Below are 11,614 nucleotides of genomic sequence, written 5' to 3'. Positions count from 1 at the left end.
TTATAATGTGTCTTGCTCTTTTAGGGGTAGTGGGTATCAGATCCTCTTCTGAAGTGGTTTCTTTATGGGGTTTAAGGGACTGACCAATTGGATTCTGTTTTGTAGGAAAAGAAGCAGTTGTGTTAGAATTTAAGAAAAAGAGGAACAGCAGAGGCAAAGAAATGGGGAAATGTCATCTTTGCATTATGTTTCCAATCCACCTGCTCCATTTGGAGGTCAGGAGATAAAGAACGTTCCTAAACTATCCTAAATTCTTTTCTTTCAGCCTGATCTCACCACATTTTCTCACTATTTTCAATCCTGAGCTTATTTCCATTTTTTTCAAGGAGTTTAATTACTACTCTTTCTCTATAATAGTCTATTGGGATAAATATTATTATGCATCTATCACACCAAAGTCTAAGTTACCTGTTGTCCATGTCCTCACTAGGCTGTAAATTCACCGAGATTACGTACTTTGCCTTGTTAGTCACTGTAAACTTACTAAAGAAGAGTAGAGATTAAAATCACAAGTTCAGGAGATGTGGTGCCTGTGTTTGTATCCTATTTCAGTGACCTAGTTGAGATTGATCTTGGGCAAGTAAATTAATCTGTTGGCTTCAGTTTCCTCATCTCTAAAATGGAGGTGATAATATTACCTACCTGGGGGCCCTTGAGTTGTTGGCTATTGAGTTGATACATATAAGGACTTAGAACAATTCCTAGAATAAAAGCAAACTATTATTGCCTATTTACTAGGGTCTGAACGTACAGGGATTAAAAATTTGAATTAAAGACTGATTGAAATGGTAGAAAAGTATAAAGAAACAGCTGCTTTAAATGGGGTTGACTGATTTCAAATTAAAGAATCATTCTAAAAGTTTATAAATTACAGCAGAAACAAAGTTTGCTTCAAATACATCCGCAGCATAAGCAAACTGAGTCAGTTTACTACTGTAGCTTTGGTTTTTATTTGATTCATTTACGGCTTGGTTTTGGATAAATATTAAAACCTCCATAATGAAGAGTAATTATCTGTTATGTAAACTTCAAAAGACAAAAACTTAACTGAAGAAGATTGGGATCCATTTCTCTTCGTGTAAATCCAGAGTTAAAAAAGACTCACTTTTCTCACAGCTCCCTTGCCTGATGAGTGTGATGTATAGTTGGGCTACGGTTATCAATATTTCTGAATTCGTGAATGGAAGTTGAATTTTTTAAATTAGTGTTTTAAAATATTATAAGAAAAAACAGTGAAAATATTAAGCAATGCAGAAATTTTACAAATTCTTAATTTTATTCACTCCCCTATTGCCGGTCACTTAGGTTGTTCCATTTTACATTTGCTATTACACAGAATGCTGCAATAAGCATGTCAGTGTGGTCTCTGGTTTGCATTATTTCTATAGATTAGGTAAATGGGATCTTTATGTTCACATCTAAATGTCGTAAAGCCTGACGTTTTGAATTTGTAGATCAAATGTTTGAGACAAAAAATTTGGACAAATTCTGACCAATCATGTCTCTGAAGGACTGTCTTCAACTCTGTTTAAACTTTTATTACCTGGTAAGAACTGTGTGAAAACACAGACTAGGAAGACTGCTCACCACACAGCAGGTATATTGGCCTTCTTTCTATATTTCAAACGCCCAGCTCTTTCACACTACAGAGCTTTACTTATATTACACTTATATTTCCCTTTTCCTGGAACAGTCTCCAGATAGTCTCATGGCTAGCTTTTTGTTACTCAGCCCTCAACTCAAACCTTACTTTCTCTGGTAATCCTATCTCGCTACTCAATCTGATTGCTACGGTACATGTGATGTGGGTGTGCATCTTCACTGAAAATTTGGAAGTTCCTTTGCCATTGTTTTCCATGTATGCGTGGGAGTACATGTGCTCCAAGTCCAGCTGTTTAAATATATTTCATGGAACTTGAGAGCTGTGTATTATTGCACAGCTATGTCTGATAATTCAATGAAATTACAGACGATTTCCCTATTAATGCCCTCATGATCCCTGGCGCTGATTACTAACTTGGTTTCTCCAGAACATATACATATATGAATTTAATGCAAAAGCAGTTGATGACTTATTGTAGTATCCAGCATCTCTTGTGTTTGTAAAAACAGTATGTGCTTCTAAAAAACAAACAATGAACCATAGGTAATTAATGGACAGTTTTAAAAAACCAAAACAGTTTTTAAAAACCCTCAAATGTGAGGGACTTCCCTGGTGGTGCAGTGGTTAATCCACCTGCCAATGCAGGGGACACAGGTTTGAGCCCAGGTTCGGGAAGATACCACATGCTGTGGAGCACCTAAGCCCATGTGCCACAACTACTGAGCCTGTTCTCTAGAGCCCGTGAGCCACAACTACTGAGCCTGCATGCCACAACTACTGAAGCCCGTGCATCTAGAGCCCATGCTCTGCAACAACAGAAGCCAGCGCAATAGAAGCCCGTGCACCGCAACGAAGAGTAGCCCCCGCTCGCGGCAACTAGAGAAAGCCTGAGCACAGCAACACAGACCCAATGCAGCCAAAAATAAATAAATATATAAATAAAATTAATTTTTAAAAAACCATCAAATGTGATACGAAATTTTAAAAATTTAAAAAATTATTTTCTAGTTTAAAATGGCACATTGTGCTCATGAATCTCTTTTCTCTGTCAGATAGCCTGCTAATATAGTAACCGCCAAGGGCAAGGAAAATAGGAGATGAGACAACAGTGGATGAGAGATGTCAATGTTTTCAGAAGGCCAAAGCAGATGAAGAAACGATAAATTCATAGATCACAGAAAGTTACATGCTAAATGTCTGCAAGGAGGTATACCAAGGAGAAACAAACCCACCCACTTGATATAGACACTGAGGCTCAGTTTTTGCAGGCAGTTTCCAAGGAAGAGAGAAGGTGTGAGGCTAGAAACAGGATTCATTAATAGCTGTGTTCAGGGACTTCGCTGGCAGTCCAGTGGTTAGGACTCTGGGCTTCCACCGCAGGGGGCACAGATTCCATCCCTGGTCTGGGAACTAAGATCCTGCATGCCATGTGGCACAGACAAAAAAAATAAGATAAAATCTGTGCTCAGAGCTGTGGGATGTCCAGGAGCCCTATCTCACTCAAGCCCGATGACTTTTCCTTCCCCATGCCACAGACAGAAAGTTTATTTTCTGGGTAAATTGAACCAAAGAAGGCACAGGTGGAGGCTGGGGGTCCATAGCATTGAACAAGGGAATTGTGTGAAAGTCTGTTTTCTGACTGCAGGATGTCAACCCTCTTCTCCCACTTGGTGTCATTAAATCAGTACCCAAAGTAAACACCACCCGCACCCCCCCTCCCCCGCAAACACACACAGACACACACACACAGTCAAGACTGGAAGATTATTCTCTGAAGAAACCATATGGTACCAGAGAAAAGAAATCCAGATACATTTGGGCACTCTCCAAAGAAAAGGCCAAGTCACTACTTACTACAATGAAGTCTACCTGTTGACAAACAGTATCCACGCACAATCTGCTTTTAGGTGCCTCACTTTTAAATATTAACTGATACCCAAAGAATCAGACAAGGAAAGCTTTCTAAATGAAAGAATCCTTTTAGCATACTTTCTGCCCCCTCCACCATTTTGTTTTTACCCCCAAAGTAAAATACCGCCTAGGGCTTAAAATGTAAACTTTAAGAGAATTCGTTCCAACGCTGGGATTATAAGCATATGGGAGGAAAAGTGTGTCCTGACAGCGGTACCCTCACTGATGCCCCAAACTGCATCTTGCCTACTAGGCCTGTAGTCAGTTATATCCAGAACTGCTGCTGCATAAAGCTGCATGGCTCCTCAGCAAGAACCCCGAGACTTAGCACGCACAGAGCGCTGGAGCCACACAGGTCTTTTATATCAAGTTTTTCAGCTGTATATAGATGTTTTCCAATGCGATTGTACACGGCCTTGACTTAACCTCTAGAAATAACGAGGGTGTGCGTCCCACCAGCTCACAGGGCTTCAGGCCAGGATCCTCGGCGATGTTACCACGACACAGGGGATCTGCCCGCCTCAGGCCTCCCCCGGCGTAGCCCCCGGCGGGCAAAGAGCTACACCTGGAGAGGCGCGGCGGCCGGCACCTTTGTGGAGCCGCCATTCCTCTCCGGAGACGATTAAGGGTTTTCTGATCCGAAGGAGCCACCGATTGTCAGGTAAACCCCGCAAAGTGTTTGTTCGTTTTCCCTATTTTAAACCTTTGTCTCTGTAGATTGACTCTTTGACCCCAGGCGCGATCAAATACCTCCCATTTTGTTTTGCCGGGAGATGGGGGTCTCTGGCCGAACAGGAAGGCAAGTCTTCCTCCGCCGCAGCAGCGCCTGGAGTTTCTGGCCGTAATCGCAGGAATTTATCGGACAGCTTTCTACTGCTGTATTGAGATTCATTAGAAGTGTTTCTCTAGTCGGCCCCGGGGCACGCGGGCGCTGGGACCGCCGGGCGGCGCGGAGCGAGCGGGAGGGCGGCTGACGGGTTTAGGGCCCAGACGCGGCGGCCGCAGGGCGCCAGGAGAGGCGCGCGGGGGCCCGCGGGCCGGGGGTTATTTCAGTGCGTGAGGAGGGCGGCCCGCGGCCTAGTCTGGGGTTAAGCGGCTTCTCCCGCGCCGGAGACAGAGCCAAGAGCAGGCGGCTGGACACGGGACGGCCTCCTAAGCTCCAGAGAGTTCCCTTCCTCGGAGACCAGCAGAAGAGTGGGCGAACATGAAATCCAATCCTGCCATCCAAGCCGCCATCGACCTCACCGCGGGGGCCCTTGGGGGCACAGCATGCGTCCTGACCGGGCAGCCCTTCGACACAATGCAAGTGAAGATACAGACGTTCCCTGGCCTGTACAAGGGCCTCGTCGACTGTGGCCTGAAGACGTACTCCCAGGTGGGCTTGCGGGGCTTCTACAAAGGGGCCGGCCCCCGCGCTGATGGCCTACGTCGCCGAGAACTCAGTCCTCTTCTTGTGCTACGGCTTCTGCCAACAGTTCGTGAGGGAAGTGGTTGGATTGGACAAGCGGGCGAAGCTGAATGATCTGCAGACTGCGGCCGCTGGTTCCGTCGCCTCTGCGTTTGCCGCGCTGGCCCTGTGCCCCACTGAGCTGGTGAAGTGCCGGCTGCAGACCATGCACGAACTGGAGATGTCAGGGAGGATAGCAAAAAGCCATAATACAGTTTGGTCCGTCGTGAAGAGTATCCTTAGAAAGGATGGCCCCTTGGGCTTCTACCACGGACTCACGAGCACTCTGTTTCAAGTAGTACCAGGCTATTTCTTCTTCTTCGGTGGCTATGAACTGAGCCGATCGTTTTTTGCCTCGGATGGATCAAAAGATGAACTAGGCCCTGTCCCCTTGATGTTAAGCGGTGGAATTGCTGGAATTTGCCTTTGGCTTGTCATATACCCAGTGGATTGTATCAAATCCAGAATTCAGGTTCTTTCCATGTTTGGAAAACAGGCAGGATTTATCACAACTCTTTTAAGTGTTGTGAAAAACGAAGGAGTAAGCAGCTTTATATTCTGGTCTGAAAGCTACTTTGATTCGAGCGTTCCCTGCCAATGCGGCACTATTTTTGGCTTATGAATACAGCAGGAAGATGATGATGAGCCAGTTTGAAGCATACTGAAGTGTCTTGGTGAATTTGGATCCAAGTACACGCCTTTGAGGACTATAATTTAACTCAGAGTTTCATGGAGCACTGGACCAGTGTGGTATTATTTTTGACTTCTTGGGAACTTTGCTTTTGTCTTCCCTGCTTATATGCTAAATCTTAACCTTTATGGAAGAACCTCTATTTTATATCATATAATTTCTGCCCATAATTGTATTGAAATAGAAAAGTTGCTGCTCTTGTGTTTGGTGAGATAATACAGGGCGAGTGGGTGGCCGTATGTACCTAATCTGAAAAGCTAAACATAGTTGTATCACCGGGCTTTTGCATAAATCTACACATGTACATGAAGTTTGTTTGCTTATATGTTGTGAGTGAAACACAGTTTGGTTTCCATGTTTAATCTCATGTCACTAGAAAAACCGAGTTAAACATGTTTCAAGATGGTTATAAACGATTACTTAACCCACTCAAGATGTAGGGTCTCTTTAAAAGTCTGCTTAACATGTGCACTATATTAGCCAATTAAAGTTTTTAAAAAGTTTTTGGTGCTTGAAAACGAAAATATCCATCTACATTTTTTCATTTACAATGATTTATTTTATTTTTTGTTGAGGTAATCTTGATTTATGGCATTATATTTCTACATCTGTATACCCTACAATGTGCTCACCACCAAAAATTTAGTTTTCATCTATCACCATACAGTTGATCCCCTTTATCCACTTTGTCTCCCTCGTTTACTTACCCGCTCTGATAACCACTACTCTGTTGTCTGTAATGTCATGTTTGTTTTATTTGGTTTTGGTTTGTTCATTTATTAGGGGTTTTGTTTGTTTATTATAGTTTTTCATATTCCAGATATGAGTGAAACCCTATGGTATTTATCTTTCTCTCTCTGACTTACTTCACTTAGCATAATACCCTCAAGGTCCCTCCATGTTGTCGCAAATGGCAAGATTTCATATTTTTTCTCATCTAGATTTTTTGTTTAATATTTATTCATTTATTTGGCTGCACCGGGTCTTAGTTGCGGCATGCAGGATCTTTAGTTGCAGCATGCAGAATGTTTTTTTAGTTGTGGCATGCGGGATCCAGTTCCCTGCCCAGGGATCCAACCTGGGCTCCCTGCACTGGACCACCAGGGTGGTCTCTGTCATCTTAGATTTTTAAGAGGAGAATATACCTGCATACTGATGTGTCTTCCACAGCCTCGAGTTAAAGTTTCAGAGTAGGCATCCTGGATTTTCCCAAGATGTTCTACTCTTAAAATAGTGCTATTCATCTTCAAAGTGGGATCATATTCCACACTCTTAGTTAGGTGTGGCCTAGAGCATTAGGCCTCTGGGAAGTAGCCTGGCCTTTGTCTGTACCAAATTTCCTTCCTCTCTTCTCCCAAAGAGCTTCCCCTCTGCTCTACTTTAGACTGAGGAAGGGGTGAGGGATGGGGCTGTGCTTCTGTGCTTGGATGAAGACCCATGTAGTTGACAACAGTTCTTGGCTTCCAGTCTCGGGTCCTGGCCTGGGTAGGATTCCAGGATGTACTATTGGCCCATTTAGGGGTTGTTGATTCCTTTTGGATCGTTCACTGTCCTCTCTGCCTCCACCAGTCAGAAACCCTTCCAGGGAACAGAGAGTGCCAAAGCCATGAGAACTTTTTGTGCCCTGATGGTGATCAGGTGACGTTACCAGTGGATGAAGTCCTCTCCTCTCAAATAGAACTAGACCGAACTTAGTGCTTGCAGTCCACAGTGATTAATGTTAGGGCTGACCCATCCTGAAGTTTACCTGAGGGCTAATAACTCCTTGTCATTTTTTTACAGTGTTGGAAACTTCTAAATTTCGTACTGGCCATCTGTGAGTTTTGTTGATGACTGTATATATGATGTGATTTTACAAAGCAATGAAACATAAGAAAAGCAACTTTATTAAACTGTATCATATGTATGTATATAGGCACTGACAAAAACCAAAAACAGAAAAACATAGTTTGTCTGATCCCCACACTCTTGTGCATGTGTTCTTTGGCCCTATAATGTAAGAGGGTCATTCTTACTAAAGTAAGCCTCATCATTCCATGATGATCCAAGACCAGCAGAGTCTCTCTCATTAAGAAGTGTTCTTAAGCAGCCTGTAAAGCTGAAAAGAGGCAGGCTCCCAGTGTCAATGATCGCACGTGGCATGTGTGTCAATCACTGCTGGTGGAATGTATACCTGGTATGGAATCCCCAGTTTCCTTCAGATTTTTTCTATCTGTGAAACCTCTGAGGTAAGTCTAGCCATATTGCCAGAGGCAAGAGGGTCAGGGTGATGGATGTTGACAAATGGGGGCTGGGGCAGACATTTGGGGAGGGGATGCTCAGTGTCATGCCTGGTGTGCTCCAGAGCGGTGGCTGGTCTTCCATTTGCTTTTTCTTTAAAAGAAAACCATTTTTCTACTTTACTTCTAAGTTATTTATACATTTAAGTTATATATTACGTACGTAAGTGGTCAGTAGCTACTTAATGGGGCTTCATTCAAGCAGATCTGGATTAAAGCAGAAAAGAGAACAGGAATGGCTTCTGCAGGAAGTGGACCTTTCAAAGTCCGAAGGCCCCCTGCTCAGTACCCATGAGCTTGTCTCAATTAGCCCTATAGTCAACGGACCTTTTCACATGTTGTCCATTAAAGGTTTACCTAAATATCTTCAATAGAAATCATTTGAGGCAAGCAAGAGTGGGAGTAAGGAATTGAAACCTAAGTCAGAAGAATTGTTTTCCACCCTTTTTGCTTAATTCATGGTTCAATATTTAGATACAATTTGTACCACTTCAGATCTGTACTCAGACAAAACTATAGTAACTTGAAATATTGTGTTTAAAGAAATTTGAGTGTTCTATCATTAAATTATTTACCTAAATAAAAATATTTTTTGAATTCACACCATTTACAGTATACTGTATTGAGCTCTGGGTTTTCAGATATTAATCGTCTGGTTTCTGTTCTCAGGGATCTGATGGTCTAGATGTTTGTTTTCAGTCAGAAGAGCAATATTCTAGAATACAATATAGAACAAAAAAATAGAATCCAAATTATGTGTGTGTGTATGTAAAATCAATGATGTGTGTGTGTAAAATCTTTTCCTTAACTGTGTTTTTGTTTTTATATTGTGGTTTCTTTAGTCTTTAAATTAGTTTCATGGTATTTCTTTCTTTTTTCTTCCCCAGGTTTATTGACATATAATTGACAAATAACATTGTGCATGTTTAGGGTGTACAGTGTTATGATTTTATATATGTGTTTATTATGAAATGATTATTATAATAAGGTTAGTTAATGTCCATCACCTCACAGGTTACAATTTATTTATTTTGAGGTGAGATGGTATTTATTTCTAAGATTTAAGTTGGTCAAATCCATATTTCTGATGCCTAGCCTTATTTTAAACTTTATTTCCATATAGTATAATTTATCCCTCAACTTTTAAAAAATTATTTTTATTGAAGTATAGTTAATTTACCATGTTGTTAGTTTCCAGTGTACAGCAAGGTGATTCAGTTATACATGTGTGTGTATGTGTGTGTGTGTGTGTGTGTATATATATATATATATATATATATACACTTTTTCAGGTTCTTTTCCATTATAGGTTATTACAAGATATTGAGTATAGTTCTCTGTGCTAAAGAGTAGGTCCTTGTTGTTTACCAATTTTATATATAGTAGTGTGTATATGTTAATCCCAAACTCCTAATTTATCCCTCCCTCCCCCACTCCCCTTTGGTAGCCATAAGTCTTTGACTCTATTTCTGTTTTGTAAATAAGTTCATTTGTATCATCTTTTTAGATTCCACAAATAAGTGATATCATATATTTGTCTTTTTCTGTCTGACTTACTTCACTTAATATGGTAAACTCTAAGTCCATCCATGTTGCTGCAAAAGGCATTATTTCATTCTTTTTATGGCTGCATAATATTCCATTGTGTGTGTGTGTGTGTGTGTGTGTATGTGTGTGTATATATATATATATATATATACATACATACCACATCTTCTTTATCCATTCGTCTGTTGATGGACATTTAGGTTGCTTCCATGTCTTGGCTATTATAAATAGTGCTACTATGAACTTGCATGTATCTTTTAAAATTAGAGTTTTCTCTGCTATCCCTCAATTTTTTTTTTTTTTTTTTGGCCATGGTGCAAAACTTGCAGGATCTTAGTTCCCGACCAGGGATTGAACCCAGGCCATGGCAGTGAAAGCACCGAGTCCTACCACTGGACTGCCAGGGAACTCCATGGTTTCCCTCAACTTTGAAAAATCTTATTATACCCTTTGGTCTACTGTCAGGACCAGATGGTACGCATCTTGCAATGCTATAGTGATACTGTAGCTAGAAATTCATTCTCTGTTCCAGCTTTCATGGAATACTAATACCAAGCTACAGCAGTTAAGTATATGTAATATCTCAGAAGGACCATATCTGGCAGTGGAGCATCAAACTTGATCATTTTCTTGAATTAAACAAGAAAATGTCCCCAAGTTGTTGAACTTGGAAGAAAAAGCCTGTGCGTCCGGAGCCTGTGCTCTGCAGCGGGAGACACCACAACAGTGAGAGGCCCGCGTACCAAAAAAAAAATAAATCTGAACCCATTTGTCTCTGATATTCCAATCAGAAACCTCTCATATTAGTAGTTCTGGAACTAAGTCTTAGTGATGTTGACATCCCCAGAATGCTCAGAAGGTGGCCTTATGAGCAGCAGTCTACTGAAGGCTCCTTGTTCATCCTCCACATTTGAGTATTATTGAATGGGAGCAGAGAGAATTGGAAGAGGAAGATGGCTAAATCAAATTAGTGATCAAGAGGATAGAGCATGTGTTGGCTTGAGTAAACTTCTGTGGGTGGTTCAAGGAACAGAAGGTAGGGCTGGGATAGGTCCTAGACCAGGTATAGCATGATTATGCCAAATAGAAGGTGGCTTCTAGTTGTTTTTAATAACAGCACATGTTTGTGCCTGGCTGTGTCTGTCTCTTAGGAGCCTAGATATGCTTCAGTGCTCTATACTTCCAGGTTGTGGGTCCATGTGCTAAACATTAAGTACTTTGAGGCTTTGAATCTTTGATAAAATAGTCATGAGTTCTAGCTCATCACCATCCAGGATACCACCTTGTTCTACCTGGTACCAACTCAGTACACAATATAGGATTGCTTAGCAGTGGGTTTTCTTTGTCATCCAGCAAGTTGGGTGTGTCATCCAGGACCACCATATACAGCACTGTCATGCATATGAATCAAGACCATGTTTTTTCCCTGTAGGTAATTCTCATGTATCAATTACTTCAGTTACGACTCATTTTCCTCAAAATCAGCTTTATTCTAAGATTAAATCAGCTTGTTTACTCTAAAGATTGAAAAGTAAATGATGTCTTCATTAGCTCTCATGTCTATAGCCTTATCAGACATCATGACAGCCAAGAAGCAGAGGGTGACAGTCCCTAAGATTTTGCTTCATAGAGCAAATGCGGAGCAGTGCCACCCAAGGGAGACTGGGGCCCAATTCAAACACATCATTAGGTGTTGGTCCAGAACTTCTACTTGTGTGTGGCAAAGTTGAGCTAAGCTTCTTAATTAAGTCTTGGATTTGTAGAGCCTGAGGCTGTAACCACTTTGAGACTCCTTCCTCCCTTTGCAAGACTACCAAAACCAGTAATGGTATGAGGGAAACCTCCAATAGAACATGAGTTCTCAATAAAATTTCACCAACTAACAAGACTAACAGTGTGAAAAACAGACTCAACAAATAAAAGATGTTTACAGAAGCAACAGAGATTGGAACAACATGGAAAGAACTTAAAAGTAACAGATATTTAATTTCCTCCAACAAAAAAGGAAATGGCAATTGTTTAAAAAAAAAAAAAAGAACAAATTGTTGTGAAAACCTGCCAAATGGAAATTTTGGGGGAAAAAAGCCCACCAAAAACTATAGTTAATTTAAAAAAATTCAGTATATTGGGTGAAT

The 11,614-nt window shown here is 41.3% G+C and overlaps 1 pseudogene; it reads left to right on the top strand.

Annotated features, from left to right (window-relative positions):
- Positions 1-4,718: 4,718 nt before the first annotated feature.
- Positions 4,719-5,626, top strand: LOC132597017 (mitochondrial ornithine transporter 2-like; annotated as a pseudogene).
- The last annotated feature ends 5,988 nt before the right edge of the window (positions 5,627-11,614 follow it).

This window comes from Globicephala melas, chromosome 3 (genome assembly GCF_963455315.2).
Source record: "Globicephala melas chromosome 3, mGloMel1.2, whole genome shotgun sequence".
In the NCBI taxonomy this organism is placed as follows: domain Eukaryota; kingdom Metazoa; phylum Chordata; class Mammalia; order Artiodactyla; family Delphinidae; genus Globicephala; species Globicephala melas.
Note: the sequence above shows the minus strand (reverse complement) of the source record. Positions and strands in the feature narration are given on the sequence as shown.